Source organism: Protopterus annectens, chromosome 4.part0 (genome assembly GCF_019279795.1).
Source record: "Protopterus annectens isolate FY-2018-M chromosome 4.part0, PAN1.0, whole genome shotgun sequence".
NCBI lineage: Eukaryota > Metazoa > Chordata > Ceratodontiformes > Protopteridae > Protopterus > Protopterus annectens.
The window spans coordinates 148,520,479-148,542,789 of NC_056733.1; the positions used below are offsets into that span (position 1 = coordinate 148,520,479).

The following is a 22,311-nucleotide window of genomic DNA, read 5'->3' on the forward strand; positions in this document are numbered from 1 at the left end:
GTGCTACAGTATCTGTCCTCCACATATACAAGGCTTTGTCCATATGTTCTGCAGTAAGAGTTTGCTAAGTAGTGGCCTATCATTATGTAGTGCTGGCATTCCTGCTATCATTCCAGTGATGTTCTGGAATCCCACACATATTGTGAGGAAGGGTCCACCTATATGAGGGCTACAGCTGGACAAAACATGTGTGACCTTGTACAGTCCAGAGATCAGTGTATGTAACACTGTTATATGTCCTTGTAAGTCATTCTGTGAAGGAGGGGTATGCACCGTTTTTAACCTAGGCTGTTACAACATATGAGGGATATCAGTAGTAAGACACATGAAGGTATATGGCTGTACATTTTCATACATTTCACCATGGGATTAGTGGTGGGCTATGGTTACTGTCTTAGAGACAGTTCTGTTTGTCAGTGTGATAGTGATGCTTTAAGTTAAGCATTGTCATGTAACAGATGCATTTTCATTGGGACAACCTAATTCTTTTTCCCCCTAGGGGTTGAGTACAAAGTGTAATTGGAGGCTGCTGAACTACATCTGTAATTAATTAGTGTTGATTGATTTTTATCTTCCAGGCAAGTGTTTTTGTTACTGTTGTACTATATGAAGGCCTTGGCCTGCACAGCAACATATGTTATGCTTTCCGATTACTGTATCAAATGTTTTGTTTGAGAGTTACATTACTCAGTTATTATGTATTTCAAACACCTAACTGATATATGACATGGCATATACAACTGAAATAGTACACAGATAAACATTTCTATGTATGCAAACTTGTGTGTGGTTTCATATCCTTTGACTTGTCTGTGGGTATATGTTTCATGCAATAATTGTCCTGTGTATGAAAGAATCAAACACTGACCATTTTAAAAGGTGGTAACTGAAGGAATACTGGCTGTTCGATATGCTGTGCATCCTCTAAATATATATCTTCTTATACATATCTATAAGTAGTAATATGTGTATATGTGTAGGTACATGTATATACATATATATGTATATATATATATATATATATATATATATATATATATATATATATATATGTATACATATATATATATATATATATATGTATGTATATATGTGTGTGTGTGTATGTGTTTCATTCCCTATGGTACACAGACTTTTCTGCAAGATATGTTATTGATATCATCCTGACATCGTACAGCTGAGATGGATTACTGTTAACTTGTTGTGGCTATGTTGTATAGGGTCGTGAGTATGAGTCTTGTAAGTGTTGGTTATTGTGTTGTAAGGCAGATCTGTTCAGCTGTGGAGGAGGGGATGATATCAATAATTACAAGAGGTACTTATTTTGGGCCCCTTTACCCCCATTAACAGTGCCTTTGGTCATATATTTACTTGTTGTGTTTATATATATATATATATATATATATATATATATATATATATATATATATATATATATATATATAGATAGATATAGATATGCATATATATATATATATATATATATATATATATATATATATATGTATATATATATATATATATATATATATATATATATATATATATATATATATATATACATACATGTGTGTGTGTGTATATATATATATATATATATATATATATATATATATATATATATATACATATATATATATATATATGTAGACATATATATCTATAGATGTATGTGTGTGTATATATATGTGTGTGTATATATATATATATATATATATATATATATATATATATATATAAACACACACATACATACATAAATACATCTACATATATAAATACATTTCTCCTACTGTTGAATGCCTGTGCTGGATGATATGTTTGAAAAAACATTAGATTTGTTTACATCTGACATGGCTCAGTGGTATATCATTTTGGCTATAATGTGCAGAGTACTGGGTTTGAGACTTGCAAGGGTTGCTTATTTTGTTGCTGGGCAGGGCAGGGGCTGTTGGAGCAGAGTGATTAAGGCACTTTAAAGCAGTTGTAAGTGGGTTTGTGCAGGTTTGCTCAGAGCTAAGAGATGCTTACATGAGCTTAGCTTAGCTTACATCTGCTGACGGCCGATTATAGCTGCTTAAACCCACGATAAATTCAAATAAAGAAAAGAAAAAAGGGAGACAGGAAAGTGGTGAAATTGGGGTGAGCAGGGGGACAAACAAGAGGAGAAACAAGTAAGGATGTGCAGGATGGGTGTATGAAAGAACCATAGCTCTGCATTTCTTTGGCAGCAACAGCTGCTTTCAATGTGGGCAATTTAGAATTTGGAGCCTCGCACCCTACAGGGAGTTGTGTGGGCATCATACAATATGGACAATTGGTACGGTTAGATTGTGATGGGTACATGTCTATGGGCAAAATGCAGAGCTATATATGGGATGTGATTTTTTTGTGGAGAAGATGCCCTTTTTTAAGGTGAGAGTGGGATGTTAAGGAAGAATTATTGATAAGTGTGGTGAGGGATGTTTGGCAGGAGAGGTTGCATTTGCAGACAGACAAGACAGACAAGACATTAGACAGGGGTGGTGTATGACACATGGGGTGATAAACACCTTGACAGGGAGGGTGGTTGGGAATCCGAGGCTCATGAGCCCCTCAGATGTTAGTAGTGGCACTGATGTCCCCACCCAATGGCAGTCACCACTACTCCTTCACAGCTCCGAAAGTGGCTTTGCTGGGGGCTGGGCTGTGGGGGGGGCAACTGCCCCTCTAGCTGTGACAGCCTGCCCTCCACCTGGTGCAGGCATTCATCAAGCTCTATCTGGTGGACACTGCACACCATGCCACAGACCTCATCCTGGGTGACGACATCCTCACTGCGCCCACTTGCCGGGGGGTGCAAGCTCCATCTCCTGCAGCGGTTCCTCCCAAGGGTGTTGCAGGACCAGCAGATGAGGGAGGTGTGGGTTGCCTCTTCCAGGTGGGGTGGGAGAGGCGGATTCGCTGGGATCTGCCTTCCCATATGTGCTATGGTGTGGAAATTAACAATGAATATTGGTTAGTCATTCACAACACATTATAACATTAGTCAATATAGCATGCATGGATATTCCCATTTACCCAAAACAGTGCAATTATAACAGTGCCACAGCAAACAGAACCCATGCATATATGGAATGGCATTCAGAATTGCAATAGCATGCCAGTTAGTGGTATGTCAGGCAGGCAATAAAATGATTATTCAGCAGGGAACATTTGTATGCACACAGTTTAAACAATGATAAACCAAATGGAACAACAGTCCCAACAGCAGAGGTTTGTTTAGGAACATACGCATGCTGGTTTCAATGTGATGGTTGGATCAGTTGGGTGGTGGGGGAAGGGAACAGATTCAATTGAAAACTGCTATCAAGTATATTTGTCAGTACACTACTATTCACTACTTTACATTCTGACCACACTTACACTCTACCTGGGCAATGGGGCTGCTGCAGCACACTAACAGCTGTAGATATCAACAGAGCAATTGTACCCTTATTTTAGTTATACACATCATACCTGTTTATATACCAATTTCTTTACCTGTGGGCCTGTGCAGATGAACTGTGTGCACATTACATTGCTGTTTCTACACATATTTCAGATTTACATAGTTGCAGGCCCTGAAGTGATTGTTGTTCCTTTCACATACATCTACTGTGACATTCTCTGTGTGCAAGTTTCTTGGCAACTGAGAAAACTATCCTGGACAGCGTGACACTTAAGGGGCTTGTCTGGGCCAGACAACAGAGTGTGGATGTCTAGCTTGCACCTATTTGTAGGACTGGGGCTGATCAACACAGCAGTTGTACACCTATCATAGTTATACACATCATACTAGTATTTTTATTCAGATTTCTTTACCTGTGTGCCCCTGTATGGAAAATGTATGTGATGCAGTACATTATTTTTTCTATTTAGATTGCAGTTTACAACTGCAGAACCAGACTGCGATGTTAGTGGCGGTCCCTGGATTCGAACCATGGTGTGTATGCAAAATTAAACTACAGGCCTTGTCTTTATCAGACTGAGTTACTGGGGAGGTGGTGTGTATTGCTTGTGACATTTCTATCTAGTACATATTGTGCACAGTACTTTTATTATGACATGTTGCATTATTTGTTTCCCATTTTAAGTACAAATTATGCATACACAACAGACACTGGTGTCACTATTTGTGAAACATGTGCACATTAGCTGGATTGCATTTTTGACTGTTTTACAACTGCATACTGCAATTTAGATTCCTGATAACACAGTATAGGTTTTAAGTCTGCACCTGTTAGCCTTATACATTTTTCAGTACATTCACAGCTATATAAGGCTGAAATTGAAAGGTTAACACAAGACAATGCTGGCAGACAAACAAGTAAAACACATTCTGATGGGAATATGTACTGTTGCTTTTTTTCAGATATTTGACATGCCCATTCTAAAGTATGCAGACAAGCAGCGCTAAATCAATTCATCTCAGTTAATGCATTCTGCAGGACATACACATTTCTATTTCTCAAGTACAAGTGAGATTACACACACCAGTGTTTGGGATCACCTTTATCAGTTTTGACGTACATATCTGTGTAAGACTCAGAAATCCAGAATTACTATTCCTGCATGATCTGCACAGGGGAATGCTTTTCATTTCTAACTGTTACAGTAGCCCTGACATGGCACTTTCTTGGCAGGTGAACTCAGACATACTCATACATATTCTAATATTCCTCTCCTGCATATTGTACCTTGTTTGCTACTGATATCTGTATTACACAGCAGCTGGGAATACTCCATTGTAGCACTGGCAGCCTGACACAGGCATTTATTCCTGGCTTTTACAGCACAATTATATATACAGGCAGTACTACCATTACTATATTTTTGATTTCTTACTGCTACTAGTAGGGGGTATTCTGTACTCACCACACTGCTGACGCAGCCTGGACAGTCACTGGGCATGAGCCTCAACATTCTGGGACCTCTCCATAGTAGCTGTATGGGGAGACATCACACAGTAATCACACCTGCACAGTCATAAGTTGAACTTTTTAGATACTTAGTGATACATAACACTTCATACTTACAGACAGGTGGGACATCCTGCGCTCGGGCTTCTTGGATCCACTGGTCCAAGAGTGCAACCCTCCTCCACTTCAAGTCATTATGGTGATGACATACATGCTCACCAGTCTGAGGTATGCCAGTGGCACTTGTGAGATCATGTAGAAGCTGGTCCCAGGCCCCCGCTTTTTACTGAAAGCCCTGGTACTGGCCCTGCAGCAGCCTGCTGTCATGGTTTTTAACTAGGAGCCCAACAATTACCCTGGACTCCTGGATGCCCCAACATTGCGCTCAGAAGTGCACACCTTCACCAATGCCAGACATTGTGGTCCTGCTGTGAGCAATCCCAAATGGTTATGGCTATATTCCCACCTGTGTGGTTTAAATAGGTCAGCTTTCCCACACTTTTTCTTGGTTGACCAGTTTTAATATGCTGAACTATGCTTAGCTGCACTCAAATCCGCACAGCAATGTTTACACCAGCTAAGCATAGCTGAAAGCAGGTAAGCAATGCTTACACTAGCAAAGCATTGCTTAAATCTATTTTTTTTCATTACATTTATAAATTATGTTTTACATATTCCCACCCCTACTGTGCTATATGCGAGCCATATGATTGGCATCTATCATTCAAATTCCTTAAAAGTTTATTAAATAATTTGGCAGAGGGGGATTTGAAGTGAGCATTTTATACATGCTATACCATGGCAGTACCACTACGCTACAGCAGCTGGATGATGTTTTCTATCACAGTAGCATTTCTCTATCATTTTCAGGATTTTAGCCAGGCTAAACATAGTGGCACACCACGCAAACAAGCTGCCTACCACTTAAACTTTGGATTTATTTGCTAAAACAAAATATTACATTTTTTTAATTTCTATTCCTTTCCTCTTGCCTTACTGCTTCCATGCATGTAGGGCAAGAGTGAATACATTTGGGGCTGTGCACTTGAAGGCTGCTGCCTTTTAGGTATTTATGTTTTTAGTGTCCACAGACACTGAAATGTTGCTATTCACATTTCAGTGTCTGTGGACACTTGTTTACTGTATAATATTAGAGCCCGGCTCTAATATTGTATAGATTGACACTCATCTGTGTCAGAAAGTGCCGTACGGCACTTTGTGAGCAAAGGGCGTGTTACATGTGCAGGCACTGCTAATACATGCCCCCTGTGCTCACTCCTAGTTCGTGTCCATTTAGATTAGATAGCAGTGCGCCTTCATGCATATGCAAGGCACACTGCTATCCTAAATGGACATGAACCACTCCATGCAAGAATAGCCTTATTCTTGCACGGAGCATCCTGAATCTGGGGGTATGTATCCCTCAACAGATATAACAAATGTGAATAACAATCACTGTGTACACTACATTATATCTGTACATTAAGAAACCTTAAGTCATTTTGTTACAAACACCTTGTCCTTTTATATGCTGCTTAGTATTAAATGGTAAATCACTGGGATTAGGAATCCATTCCCTTAAAGAAGTTTAATAACATCATGGGCCAGATTACACAATAGTTGTTCTCAGTGTAAACATGCCCTTTTTCTGAAAGACCTGTTTTCAGTGTAAGCGACCTATTTCCATGGTGGCACCTGACACACTAGATTTTTTTTTTTTCTGTCTCCTCCAAGTTCTGCCTGATTACATTCCACTTAGTCAATGTGCAGTTATGCAAATGTCTGATTTTTATTTATTTATTTATTTATTTATTTATTTATGTATTTTGGAATTGCAGTCCAGTTTGCTTTGGTATGCTTGTAACTGAATATAGATCATCCAGATTACCCAGTCAATACACAAGTGTACTGTTCACCTCAGTATATTCATACGGAATCACCTATACCTAACACAACTGACCAATGAAGCAAGGTTCTTGTCTCGTTGTCAAATGTAGTGTACTCAATGACATAAGAGTATGTTCTGACAACTTGTGCAGGAATGCATCCCATACACCTCTGACATTACAGAGTGTTTTGCCATTAAACACTTCCATGCATCAGTCAATGACAAATTAATGGCATGTTGAATAATGCCACATTAGGTCCTTTGAAATATCATCTAGGGACAAAGCATTTGAAAAGACATACCACTATATTTTAGCCAGAGAAGTCACAAAATATGCTATATTATTAACTAAACAGAATTGTTACAAATTCTGTTAATTAAAAAAGACCTTCCAAAAATCACAGAGAGAGAGAATGTGCTATAAAGGCAGCTGAACAGCTATTTTCCATCAGTACAGTTAACCTGACCTAAACAAGGGCTTTTTATAGCCTTTGCTTTGCTGCATAAAAGACCAAGTAAAACATTTTAAATGCAATTGAATGTTTCTGTGAACTGTCCATGAATAGAGTATACAGTGCACTCATTTAAGAAGTGGCCTGACTCATTTATAATTTTAAAGAAAAACTATGGTGTCTATTCAGAGACATTTGTAAGGTCGTAAATTAATTATATTCCCAGAATCTGAAGCATGTCTTTGTGCAGATAATTATGCATTTTTAATGCTTGGTTTCATACTATGTTAAATGTTAAGTATTACGTAATGATAGTCAAAACTTTCTCATTATCACATTCTTAGTCACTCATGAGTTTGTCAAAATGCACTGTTTAAGTAACTGCCGCAGACTATGAGATGAGATGAGATGAACATTTCCTAGTGCAGGTTAATAATGCTACATATTTCAATGTACAAATACATTTTATTAGAGGAGGACTTATTGTTGATATGGCGTCAGTTTTCTTTTAAAGCAAGGACAAGAATCATCATATGCATATTTACTTTATATTGTACTTGTCTTCTGAAGCTACTTGCTTGATTAATTCACTTATGTTTGTTCAGATTATACCATTGTTGTTCATTGCTTTATTATACCATAACTGTTTTTTTTTACTTTGTATGTGTTCTCTTATTGGCAATAATAAACAAAGTGTTTGACTCTGTCACCCTCCCCCCCAATACAAGCAGGTGCACATATAGCACATATATGCACAGCTACTAGAATGCCATATATAGTCACTTGAGTACAAATATCGAAATCTGATTCTATAGTTTTCTAACAGAGACAGGCATTGCAAACAAGGCACATAGAGTATGTTCAGTCTCTGCAAATACCACAGAATGGCTTCATGAATCCACATTCGGTTGATTTTATTTTCTGTTTATATAAGTCTAGTCTATCTTGATACCATCTGTCTTTAATTAGATAACATTGATGTAACCCACTTTACCCAGCCAAAAAGTAGGCAACCTTAAATTCTTTCCAAATAAGGTTCTCATAGACATCCTTACACATAGCAAGAAAAAAGTGACACTATTTGGAACCTCTCTTACACTCTGGATAGTACTACAATACTAGTCTATTATAACCCCTAGCAGTTATTACTTGCAAATGATGTCTTCATTCAACTATCGAGTATTAAACTACACCCTCCACTATCATTCTCCACCAGTGTGGATCTGCTACATGGTAGTGTGGCAAGGAGCTATTAAAATTTCATGAAAGTCAGTAAGGTATTTCCCCCTTCAAAAATAGTTCTGCGCTGGTTATGCCTTTTCTGCACTTGTCTGTCATTGACTCAGTCTCACTGACTTGCCATACAGACTGAAATAAACATAAGCATGCATCTGTTGCCAGATCATGTTGTCACTCCATCCATGCCAAAGTAAAGCAAGCCTCATTTCACTTAATGACAACTGTCTAAGCCTTTCTTTACTTGCTTATTCTTTTGTTGGTTGACATAGTTTATATCATGCTTTAGTGCTGACCTGAAGTTATATTTATTCTAATGATGGAAACCTGCTGTAGAAAAGGAATGAACTTCCCTTAGACTTCTTTTGGGATATGCCATGGGATCACTAAATCCCCTAACTGCCCTGTTACTAATTCAGCTAGGAAAGAATATGTTTAACACCTTAAGCAAAGGATGGTACTCAGAGCATGTAGCAGGTCTCAGTGGTACCCTGCACTGTCAGTAGTGAAACATGAATCAAAGCATCTGACAGACCTTCACAGATCTTCCTCGCCTCAAAACAGAGCCTTTATGTTATGTGGTATCCTTATTCCTAATCATTTGATCTTTTCTCATCCTAAAACATATTGTATACCTGACTGCTTTCTCCTTCCTCTGCCAGAAATGGCCAGCACTTGTCTCAGTCTCTGAAGTAGACTGTTTTAGTCATGGAAGAATCCTTAAGCCTGAAGACAAGTCACATTCCAGAATCAACTATTTGCGCTCAAAAGAAAGACATATGGCTTCTTCTTCTTCCGGCTTTTCCTGGTTAGGGGCCACCACAGCAGATTATCTGTCCGCTCATGATTGGCAGTGGAGTTTTATGGTGTCGAGTTGCCAACCCAGCACCCAACCTTCCACAGAAGGCACACACATGCACACACTCACACCTAGGGCCAATTTAGAGTGTCCAATCCACCTACTGCATGTCTTTGGGATGTGGGAGGTAACCAGAGCACCTGGAGGTAACCCATGCGACCACAGGGAGGACATGCAAACTCCGCACAGAAGGCACCCCAGCCGAGAATCGAACCGGAGAACCTCTTACTGTGAGGTGGCAACGCTAACCGCTGCACTACCATAGCCACCCAAAAAAAAAAAAATATGGCTAAAAATCCTAATTGCATGTAACCAGAAGACTCACTGTATGCGATCTATACAAACTGAACTTTCATCATATAACCTGCAAAGAGCAGGTGCATAAAGAAATAACTTTCTGGTGCAGAGTAGTGAGTTCATCTACACTGAGAAAATCCTGGGTGATATTCTCAGTGCTAAAAAGTACAACAATGACTAATAGTTCAACAGTTTCTGCAAAGAGTGTTATTCCATCTAAACTTTGGAGGGATGTTTTAAAATGGGTCCACAATGTGAGGTATAACATAAGCATCATTCGTTCAAACCCTTCTCCCTTTTACGAACCACATTTCATAGTATTTTCTGAAAACATTCTATCAGGTGTATCTTGCTTTAGTTAATGGGTTTACTTTCCTCCTTCTGGTTATCAACGTTCACAGAAGAACAAAAGATTTGCTTATTTCTAAATAGACATCCTTGCCCAAAGATAAATTCAGTCTTTCACTGTATTTCCTACAAATAGGTGCACACTCCTTCACTCATATTTATACAATGTGCGGAAAGTTTTACACAGCTTTTACTTGCATAAGTATAGTTCACATTCTATATCTTAGCTATCTCATCTCTTAATAAAAAATAATTACATATTTTACAAGGTTTATATGTGGCACACATTGAGGGATTTATATGTAGAGTAACAGAGTTGCTACGTTATTTTGTGGTGAAACAGGCATATTCAGTGCATCTTACAACAGGCAGTTGTGCGTTTGTCAAAGAAATTCAAAAGGAAAGCATTATTTTAATTAGAGACAGAGATAAAGAGAAATATGCAAAACTTATACTGACTGAAATGTAATGGAACAGAGCAGTGAAATATTTTCTTCTTGACTGCGTTGCTTCTTTGAAACACAGTTCTATCAAACTGTTACATATGAATAGAACAGTCAACAAAACCCCTAATCACACAGCTGGGAAGTCCATTAACATTCCTTTACCAGTATCGGTGAGTTGCAGTCAATGGTTTCATTATACTGAATTGCATATTTCATGAACTACATAAAATATATATGCATACATATCCATACGCATATAATGCAATAATGCATCACATATATGATTCTGTTTAATCTATTCATTAAACAGAATCATATATATAATGCAATAATGCATCACATATATGATTCTGTTTAATCTATTCATTACTTATTGTGGATTTGCTTAAAAGTGAACATTTTAACATCTCCGCTTCAGCAGCAGGTACCACTGGGTTTTCAACAGCTGCCGGAATTAGTGCTTAGTGGGATAACATATCACTTCAAAGATGCTACCTTATGATGGCCACAACTATTACACTGCATTGGCAGAAGGAAGTAGATACATCCAGTTCCTCTGAGTAGGACTAGATCCCACCAACCTCAATTCTTCTAGCACTTGATAAGGGTATATCATTTGCTGAGCCATTGATTGGCACTGATTTTTTAGCCATGATAACAATTCTATAATTATTATTATTATAATTATTATTGTTATTATTATTATTATTATTATTATTATTATTATTATTATTATTATTATATTGTGTAGTTTATCGTGCTGTGTGTGACCCTTTTTAAACCAGGGCAGAATTAGAAATACATGGGAAAGTCTGGATGCAGTTGTTTAACAGAGTAAAACTTTTAGTTATTAGGTGTTTACCTTATAGAAATATTTGAAATTTTCAGTGATAGCTGGTATAAGTGTAAGACCATTCCATAGGATGGAATTGGCTAGTCAGCTGTTTGTGCAAAAAGGTATCTTTAAAGTAGGAAATGGTCAATGTGCAAAGACATAAAACACCTGCTTTTTTAATGTTTTTTTTTTTTTTTATTATCTCATGGAATATTATACGGCTTTCATCTTAAAACCTTGTTTGTAAGAAGGTTTACAGACCTCTCTTTTCCATGGTGTCAGAGGAGATATGTAAAGCATCATTGCAAAACAGAAACATTTCACCATACTAGGAGAAATAATGAACAATGGCAGACTAGTCTCTACTTATCCAGACAAGGCAAAAAGTCAAAATTCCACTACTTACAAATATACATACCTAGTTGAAAGTTATTGCCCCTTTGCAACATACTGTAATTAGAAAGTGGCCTATAGCCTGAAGGATTTGATATGCTAGAAACAACCTCTTCTCATTTTCTAGTATAGATAGCCCAGCCTGAATTTAATCTGCTGAAAAGAAAAAAACAGATTTGACTAAGTAAAAATAATTGAAAACAACTGTATGCAGAGGTGACCACTGGGTTTTGGTTACATTGCAGTTATTTCGCATTTGGAGTCCATGTGAACTGACTAAAAACAATGTAAAAGATATGGAGAGGATGAGAAACACTTTTAATTTGGGAAAATAAGTGCTTAGAAAGCATCTAAATATCTACTAAGGAAATAGTTGATAACCTATTGGAAACTTACTGACAATTTGTATGCCTGAAACCTGCATGCTGAAAACAATGGATTTTTTGAAGGAGGGTGATAAAAGATCAATGAGTGCAACAGATGAGTAAATTATGATGCATTTAGTCACATTATTGGATGAGTTTTGTGTCCCCTAATAAGCGGTTGCATCATTCAAGAGAGAGATTTATTCACTGCATGGAACTCTGCTTCTTCAGTCTGCCAAGCACTTAAACATTTGTTTTCATTCCAGAAACACTGCCTTGTGTAGCACAGTTCTAATTTACAGCTGTGCTGCTAATGGTTATAATGGTAGTGTTCCAGCGAGACTTGCCACTTTAAATGAATGCAGTTTTTCACATTAGCTCATGAAACTATCAAAGCAGATGCGAACAAGACTGCCTACTACTAACATCATCAGATATACTTATCTGTATGAGACTCCTACCCCAATGCAATGCAAGCATTCTTCTTTCAGTCAGCTGATTTTGCAGTAACCTGACAAAAATTGAGAGAAATACTATAATGGCAAGCTGAGATAAGCTTTTCAACATGCTGATAAAAGTATGGATGGGGAAGAAAATAAAAAATATGGATTTATGATTAAGTGAATCAAATAATTAAGCACTGAATAATTTAAAGGGACTATTTAAAGTTGATATACAGGCAAATGAGCTACTGTCATCTTGATTTTTTTAGGCTATGGCAAGTTTTCCCAATATTTTTTTTTTTTTTATATTTCTTGATTAAAAACCCTCCTCAAACCTATTTCAACTTTACATGTTAAGAAAGATTCTGGCAGTTTTGTAGCTTGTAGCATTTGTATTACATGCAATACATGCACATGACCTTTTATTTCCAGCAGCATTCAGAAATGTATGGATACACAGGTAATAATGAAACTTGCTATAATTTTCAGTAGACATTTTATTTGTTTAGTTTTGGATGCATCACATTCATTCTGATCTACAAGTTGTTGCAGTATGCTGTGATGAGGGTATAGATGACCAATGCTAGCTTGTTACTCTCGACATAGAGTCCCTTTTTACAGTTATTCCCCATTCTTGGTGTATAGATAATGTAAGGGAACTACTCGATAGAAAATACCAAAATTCGACTCATGTGTACTCTACTTGAGATCATCCTAGAAAATAATACCTTTGTATTTGGTGACAGGTTTTATATACAGAAGGCTGGCGTGGCTATGAGCATTGCCTGTGCCAATAGCTACGCCAACCTAGCACTTGTACAATGGGAAACTGAGAATATTTTGACATGCAACGTTTTTGCTAAGTCTATTATATGGTACAAGCATTTTGTTGACAATATTTTTCTGTTGTGGCATAATAACGAAGATAATTTGCAGCGTTTTTAAAATTTCATTAATACCATTACTCCCTTTTTGAAATTCACATACAAATACTCAAATAGAGAAATAGAGTTTTTAGATGTAAAAGTTACAAGAGACGCACTCAATTATGTTCATACCTCCATGTATAGGAAACCCATTAGAAAGAACAATGTCCTACATAGTAGTAGTATGCATCCTAACTACAATAAAACCAATGTGATCAAAGGACAGATAGTTAGATGTATGAGGATATTTAATGATGATGATAGTTTGTCTCAGGCACTTACCCTGTTAAAACATGAATTTATTGAAAGGGGATATAAAGCCAGAGATATAGACAAACAAATTAAAGTGGCTTGGAATGAGAGAAGAGAGAGGTACAAGCCCTATTATGATAGGATGAGAACCAGCCAGGATAACCAAAGTAACTATGCCACCAGTACCACAGTAACCAGGAATCCAGAGAATGATGTATTACATTTTCCATTAACATTTGCAAGTAATATCAATACAGTCTGTGATATAATAAAAATAATTGGGACATATTGTTAAATGTGGAAGAACTAGAAGGTGTTATAGGGGCTACACCATCTTTTACCTTTAAAAAAACAACATGTCATTAAAAAGACTGTTGTGCTACAAGAAGTTAGATGGAGACCACTATGCAAGGTCTGATAGGCTAGGTAGCTTTCTGTGTAGAAGGTGTACAGCCTGCCCCTTCATATTTGGAGGGGGCAGTATATACACCCAACTAGAAAGTTCAGCATTGATACACGCTTTTATACAGACTGTCATAGTAAGAATGTCGTATATTTTGGTCTCTGTACAATGTGCCCAGCCTACTATGTAGGCAAAACAAATTGGCTGCTCAAAGATAGAGTCCTAGAACATGTAAGGGACATTAAAAATAAAAAAGAGACAAGTGCGTTAGCGATGCATGTTATAAAGGAGGGAACCATACACACCTTCAAATTTCTAGTGTTACACATTATACAAGAAAATAAAAGAGGTGGGAACATGAACAATAAGACCGAAGCCTCAGAACAAGAATGGATAATTAGATTTCAGGCTGACAGACCACCTGGACTAAATAGTAAAGTTTCACTGAAACCTTTTCTCAGGAACAGGGCTTTGAAACATTGATTATTATGTTTAGTCACATCTTTTAACATCTATATATATATATATATATATATATATATATATATATATATATATATATATATATATATATTCTACAGTTTTAACAGTATCTAACTCTATAGAACAAGCTTTTAGTCTTTTACATGCATTTTGTGTTACACATTATACAAGAAAATAAAAGAGGTGGGAACATGAACAATAAGACCGAAGCCTCAGAACAAGAATGGATAATTAGATTTCAGGCTGACAGACCACCTGGACTAAATAGTAAAGTTTCACTGAAACCTTTTCTCAGGAACAGGGCTTTGAAACATTGATTATTATGTTTAGTCACATCTTTTAACATATATATATATATATATATATATATATATATATATATATATATATATATATTCTACAGTTTTAACAGTATCTAACTCTATAGAACAAGCTTTTAGTCTTTTACATGCATTTTTAGTCCATTATTTATATGATTTGATTGTTTATATAGTGTATGTCTTTTTAATTTTTATTTCAAGATACTGTCAATTGATTGGATTTGACAAAGATGTATCATTATTTAAACAAGAGCAGCAGTTACTGTAGTATGTCTGAGGAAGCAGAGAGGACTCTGTGAAAGCGCTCACATGTTTTATATATTTTTACTATTTTTTATTAAAGTGTTGTTTTGCCGTGTGTATTTCAGCAATTGGTGGCTTTTTTGGAACATTATACTTTTATCGTTGGTTACTTTATCCAGATTCAGGGGATTTGTGTTTAACAGACCTGGGTTACCAGATGTTAAATATGGATCTCCGCACTATGTTTCTGTATATAACATCATGTTCCAAAGGATCTGTTAGATTTCCTCCCATTTTATAAAATGGTACATTTTTTTAATCAGTGACATATTTCTTTAGTTTCTCTCTATTTTCAGACTGTTGTAAGATTTTAATTTGGCAATCAATTTCTGCAGTCCTTGTAGTTTGTTTGCATGTAGTGCGAATGTGCTTTTTAGGTGCAGTTCCTTTTATTCTGCAGTTTTTACAAAAGAACTTTGTATTAAAATATGGCCTCAAAGTTGCTTAACTATTTGAATTTTTCTTTCCCGTGTGCAGATTCATAGCAATACCTCAAAATTTGGTATTGTTGAAAGACAAGCACTAAAACCAAAATGTTGATATCAGAAATGCTGACTTAATAAGAATAAACAGAAAATCAACCGTATAAAATTGCAGTACAGGCTGGATTAAAGAATTAATGGTGGGGGCTATTTATCATTTGTCACTCGACATTTTCAAGTGTTGAGAAAATGTCATGAATCTCCTATGCACAAGTATAAAAAATAAAAAGCAGAATGCATGAAATAAAAAGGGATATCCACTATAATAGGATAGAAGTACAATCTGAAAGCTAACAGTATTCTTAATTGTGAGGGTCACTTCACTCACAGGAAACTGCAGTTGTGTAACCAACATATCATCATGATAAATGTTACACTGGTATCACTTTTGCATCCTTAATTTCTAGAGAATTCTGTTACATACTGAGGGTCCAACATCTGCCTAGACATTCAGAGCAGAGAGGCTTTCTGAGAGTGAGTCAGATGATAAAGTGTCCTTTTTATAATCTATAGCATATATGAGATAATATCTGTGACTTACAATCAAGGATTTCCCCAAGTACTTCATAGGAAACTGTTCCCTTTTCTAACTGGAAGCTGGCACATCAAAGAAAGAGAGCTGTACTGGATCCAGCTTTAAGATCTGTAGCATTTGTAAAATTCCAAAAGCCAGTTTGGCCCAAGCCTGAGAAGGATAGCAAATGTGTTCTAAACACAAAAAGTAAACACTCTCATCATGCTTGTATAAGAAATCCAACATCAGTACACATGCCATCAAACTTTAACAGTGACAGACATACGCAAACCCTATATCTCAGTGCTGGTTCTGTGCCTTAGAGATGTCTATCTAATCAATCTCGGTGCTGGACCTAAGCATTACAGACATCTATCTCCTTCTGTGCTGGGCCTGTGCCTTAGAGATGTCTATCCAATCTATCTCAGTGCTGGGCCTATGCCTTACAGATGTCTATCTAATCTATCTCAATGCTGACCTATGCTTTACAGACATCTATCTAATCTATCTCAGTGCTGGGCCACTGCCTTACAGACATCCATCTAACCTATCTCAGTGCTGGGCCTGTGCCTTAGAGTTGTCTATCTAATATATCTCAGTGCTGGACCTATGCATTACAGGCATCTATCTAATCTCTCTCAGTGATGCGCCTATGCCTTAAAGACGCCTACCTAATCTACCTCAGTACTGAGCCTATACCTTATACATGGCTATCTAATCCACCTCAGTGCTGTATCTATGCCTTACAGATGTCTATCAAATCTACCTTGATTCTGGGCCTATCCATTACAGACTTCTATCTAATCTCTCTCAGTGCTGTTTCTATGCCTTAGAGACATTTATCTAATCTATTTTGGTTCTGTGCCTATGCCTTACAGACATCTATATAATCTAACTCAGTGCTGGGCCTGTGCCTTACAGATGGCAATTTAATCTGTCTGCTTAGTGCTGGGCCAATGCCTTACAGGCATCTATCTAATCTATCTCTATGTGGAGCTTATGACTCACAGATGCCAGTATCTAATCTCTCTCAGTGCTCGGCTTATGCCTTAGAGACATTGATCTAATTTATTTTGGTACTGGGCCTATATCTTACAGGCATCTATAAAATCTACCTCAGTGCTGGGACTATGCCTTATAGTTTCATAGTTTCATAGTATAGTACTAGGCTATCTGCCCTGGGGAATTTGTAAGCCTAGCCATAGTGATGTGGCTTTTGCCACCCCATGAAGTGGTACAAAAATGTACAGAATAAATCCAGAATACTGTGCCTCTGTCTAGTAGTGACACAGTAAAGGTCCCCTTATATAATAGAATTAGTTTACTGTGCCCCTGTCTAGCAGTGACACAGATGTGACCCCTGGGGTAAACTTACGATCTCTCATCCACTCATTAAGATTTCTCTTGAAGAGAGTCAGTGAGGGGCTCTGCCTAATATGAACTGGGATCCTGTTCCAAAGCATGGGAAGCCTATGGGTTATGAATCTATATTATATATATACTTATATATGAGTATCTAATGTCTCTCTCTCAGTGCTGAGCCTATGCCTTACAGATGTCTATCTAATCTACTCAGTGTTGGGCCTATGCATTACAGACATTTATCTATCTATTTTGGTGCAGGGCCTATGCACTACAGACATCTATATAATCTACCTCAGTGCTGAGTCTGTGCCTTACATATGCCTATCTAAGCTATCTCAGTGCTGAGCCAGTGCCTTACAGACATCTATCAAATCTATCTGAGTGCTTGACTTATGACTTACAGATGCCTATCTAATCTAGGTCAGTGATGGGCCTATGCCTTACAGATGCCTATCTAATCCACCTCAGAGGTAGGTCTATGCCTTGCAGACATTTATGTAGTGTATCTCAGTGATGATACTACAGTATGTCTTACAAACGTCTATCTATTCTATCTCAGAGCAGGGCTTGTGCCTTACAGATGCCTATATAATCTATCTCAGTGCTGGGCCAATGCTTTACAGAAGTCTAGCTAATCTATCTCAGTGCTGGGCTTATGCCTTAAAGATGTCTATGTAGCCTATTCGGTGTTGGGCTATGCCTCACAGATGTCTATCTAATCTCTCTCTCAGTGATGGGACTATGTCTTACAGACATTTATCTAATCTATCTCAGTGCTTGGCCTGTGCCTTACAGACAACTTACTAATATATCTCAGTGCTGGGCCTATGCTTACAGATGCCTATGTAATCCACCTCAGTGCTGGGCCTATGCCTTACAGATATCTATGTAGTCTGTCTCAGTGTTGTGCATATGCCTCACTGACATTTTTCTAATACACCTCTGTGCTGGGCCTATACCTTACAGATATCTATCTAATCTATCTCAGTGTTGTGCATATACCTTACAGATGCCTATCTAATCTTTCTCAGTGCTCATCCTATTCTTTACGGATGCCTCTCTGATCTACCTCAATACTGGGTCTATGCCATAAAGATGGCTATCAAATTTCTGTCTCTGTCAGCGCTGGGCCTGTGCCTTACACATGCCTGTCTAATCCACCTCAGCACTGGGCCTTTGCCTTACAGACATTTATCTAATCTTTCTTAGTGCTGGGCCTGTTACTTACATATGCCTATATAATCTAGCTCAGTGTTGTGCATATGCCTTACAAATACCTATCTATTCCACCTCAGGGCTGGGCCTATGCCTTACAGATGTCTATTTACTGTATTTCAGTGTTGGACCTATGCCTCACAGATGGTTATCTAATCTCTCTCTCAGTGCTGGGCATATGCACTACAGATATCTATATAATCTACCTCAGTGCTGGGACTGTTCCTTACAGATGCCTGTATAATCTATCTCAGTGTTGTGTATATGCCTTACAGACATCTATCTAATCTATTTCAATGTTGGGTCTATGCTTACATATGCCTATCTAATCTATCTCAGTACCTGGCCATTGCTTTACAGACGTCTACCTAATCTAACTCAGTGTTATGCCTATGTCTTAAAGATGCCTATCTAGTCTATCTCAGAGCTTGATCTATGCTTTACAGACATCTATCTAATCTATATCAGTGTTAGCCTATGCCTTACAGATGCCTGTCTAATCTTTTTCTCTGAGTGCTGGGCCTATGCCTCACAGATGGCTATCTAATCTCTCTCTCTCAGTGTTGGGCCTATGCCTTACAAACATCTATCTAATCTATCTCAGTGTTGTGCATATGCCTTACTGACATCTGCCTACTCTATCTCAGTGCTGGGCCAATGCCTTACAGATGCCTATCTAATCTTTCTCAGTGCTGGGCCTATGCCTTACAGATGCCTATCTAATCATTTTCAGTGCTGGGCCTATGCCTTACAGACACCTATCTAATCTTTCTCAGTGCTGGGCCTATGCCTTACAGATGCCTATCTAATCTTTCTCAGTGCTCATCCTATTCTTTACGGATGCCTCCTTTATGCTGGGTTTATACCATAAAGATGACTATCAAATTTCTCTCTCTGACAGTGCTGGGCCTGTGGCTTACACATACCTATTTAATCCACCTCAGCACTGGGCCTATGCCTTACAGACATTTATCTAATCTATCTCAGTGCTGGGCCTGTTCCTTACAGATGCCTATCTAATCTATCTCATTGCTGGTCCTATGCTTTACAGATGACTATCTAATCTACTTCAGTGCTGGACCTGTTCCTTACAGATGCCTATATAATCTATCTCAGTGTTGTTCATATGCTTACATACATCTATCTAATCTATCTCAGTGCTGGGTCTATGCCTCACAGATGGCTATCTAATCTCTCTATCAGTGCTGGGCCTATGTCTTACAGGCATCTATCTAACCTACCTCAGTGCTGGGCCTATGCCTTACAGATGCCTATCTAATCCACCACAGCACTGGGCCTTTGCCTTACAGACATTTATCTAATCTCTCTCAGTGCTAGGCCTGTTCCTTACAGATGCCTATATAATCTATCTCAGTGTTGTGAATATGCTTACAGACACCTATCTAATCTATCTCAGTGCTGGGCCTATGCCTTACAGAAGGCTATCTAATCTCTGTCTCTCAATGCTGGGCCTATGCCTTACAGACATCTATCTAATCTACATCTGTGATGAGCCTGTTATTTACAGATGCCTATATAATCTAACTCAGTGTTGTGCATATGCCTTACAGATACCTATCTAATCCACCTCAGGGCTGGGCCTATGCCTTACAGGTTTCTATCTAGTGTATTTCAGTGTTGGGCCTGTTCCTTATAGATGCCTATATAATCTATCTCAGTTTTGTGCATATGCTTACAGACACCTATCTAATCTACCTTAATACTGGGTCTATGCCATACAGATGGCTATCAAATTTCTGTCTCTGTCAGTGCTTGGCCTGTGCCTTACACATGCCTATCTAATCCACCTCAGCACTGGGCCTTTGCCTTACAGACATTATCTAATATCTCTCAGTGCAGGGCCTGTTCCTTACAGATGCCTATATAATCTAGCTCAGTGTTGTGCATATGCCTTACAGATACCTATCTAATCCACCTCAGGGCTGTGCCTGTGCCTTACAAACATCTATCTAGTGCATTTCAGTGTTGGGCCTATTCCTCACAGATGGCTATCTAATCCCTCACTCTCAGTGCTGGGACTGTGCCTCACAGATGGCTATCTAATCTCTCTCTCTCTCTTAGTGCTGGACCTATGTCTTACAGGCATCTATCTAATCTACCTCAGTGTTGGGCCTGTGCCTTACAGATGGCTATCTAATCTCTCTTTCTCAGTGCTGGGTCTATGCCTAACATATGGCTATCTAATGTCTCTCTCTCAGTGTTGGGCCTATGCCTTACAGATATCTATCTAATCTACCTCAGTGCTGGGCCTATGCATTACAGACATTTATCTAATCTATTTTGGTGCTGGGCCTATGCACTACAGAGATCTATATAATCTACCTTAGTGCTGGGTCTGTGCAGTTCAGATGTCTATCTAATCTCCATCTATGCTGGCCTGGGCCTATGCCTTACACATGTCTATCTAATCTATCTCAGTAATGAGCATATGCCTTACAGATGTGTAGTTAATTTTTCCTAGGCAGACTCAAATAAAAAAAGCTCTGCAAGAAAAAAGCAAAATAAAAGCATCCTTAATGGAGCACTTATCTTCTCTGCTCTTTAGTCAAAACCGGGACTGACAGACTTATGGATACCTGCTTTTTATTAGACAGTGCAATGTTTATCAGCAATTGTAGCAAGAAAGAACTAAAGACTGGATTGACAAATGTCACCTTTATACCAAGTATGTGACGGATAAATGTCTAAAGTAAGATGACATCAACAGAACAGAGGAGGAAAGGTTCTTAGCTTTGAACGTCTGTCTGGTAGAGTTCTCCTAAACTTATGAGTACAACAATGATCTGTGCTAAATGTTTTGCTGAAATGATCGCATTATTTATGAATTCTTGTGTCTGGCTAGAGCTCTGTTAGCAGAAACACTACTTAAATAGGAAGTAGTTAATTTGTTTGATGGCCAAAATGGCATTTGACACCCACAATGAAGCTTTGCCTTACACTTAATTGAACCTTCTGCAACATCAATGTGTCTCAGAAAGAAAAAAAAAGTTTCAAATACGAGAAACAGCAATCTGAGACATATAACTTCATTATTTTTCTGTGTGCAGTAATTTTCAAGAAAAAAAAAACAATGCTCAGAGAAAAATATTCCTGGCAAAAGGATATCGCAGAGCATTCCATTCAATGCCCATGATATCATTCATTTTCCATCCAGACTTCATATTGATGACATTAGAGAAAGCTGAGAGAATAACAAGATCTTTTATTAACCAAACAATCTGCCAGACAGAAGGTGTAGGTGCATCTCATTGGGCTGCCCTATTAATATTCATAAGCTAGACTCCTCCCCTTGAGAATTACTGAGCCAACATCCAACTGGTCCTCATGTGTCTTTATTTTGACATAGAGCTAATAAACTGATAATGCAGGTTATGTTTTGACATGCAATAGTCTTAAAAAAGAATGGATTACTTACCACATGTACTGGAAGTCATAAAAAAAGATTTAACTAGACTAGATTTGTCTTATTTGATTTATGAGGGATTTATCTTTGAAACAATTCAGAAAGGAACTTGATTATTAGAC

The 22,311-nt window shown here is 37.8% G+C and overlaps 1 protein-coding gene across 1 annotated transcript in view; it reads left to right on the forward strand.

Annotated features, from left to right (window-relative positions):
* Positions 1 to 22,311, forward strand: part of SHISA6 (shisa family member 6) — a 1,067,716-nt gene that overhangs the window by 317,231 nt on the left and 728,174 nt on the right. The window lies entirely within an intron of this gene.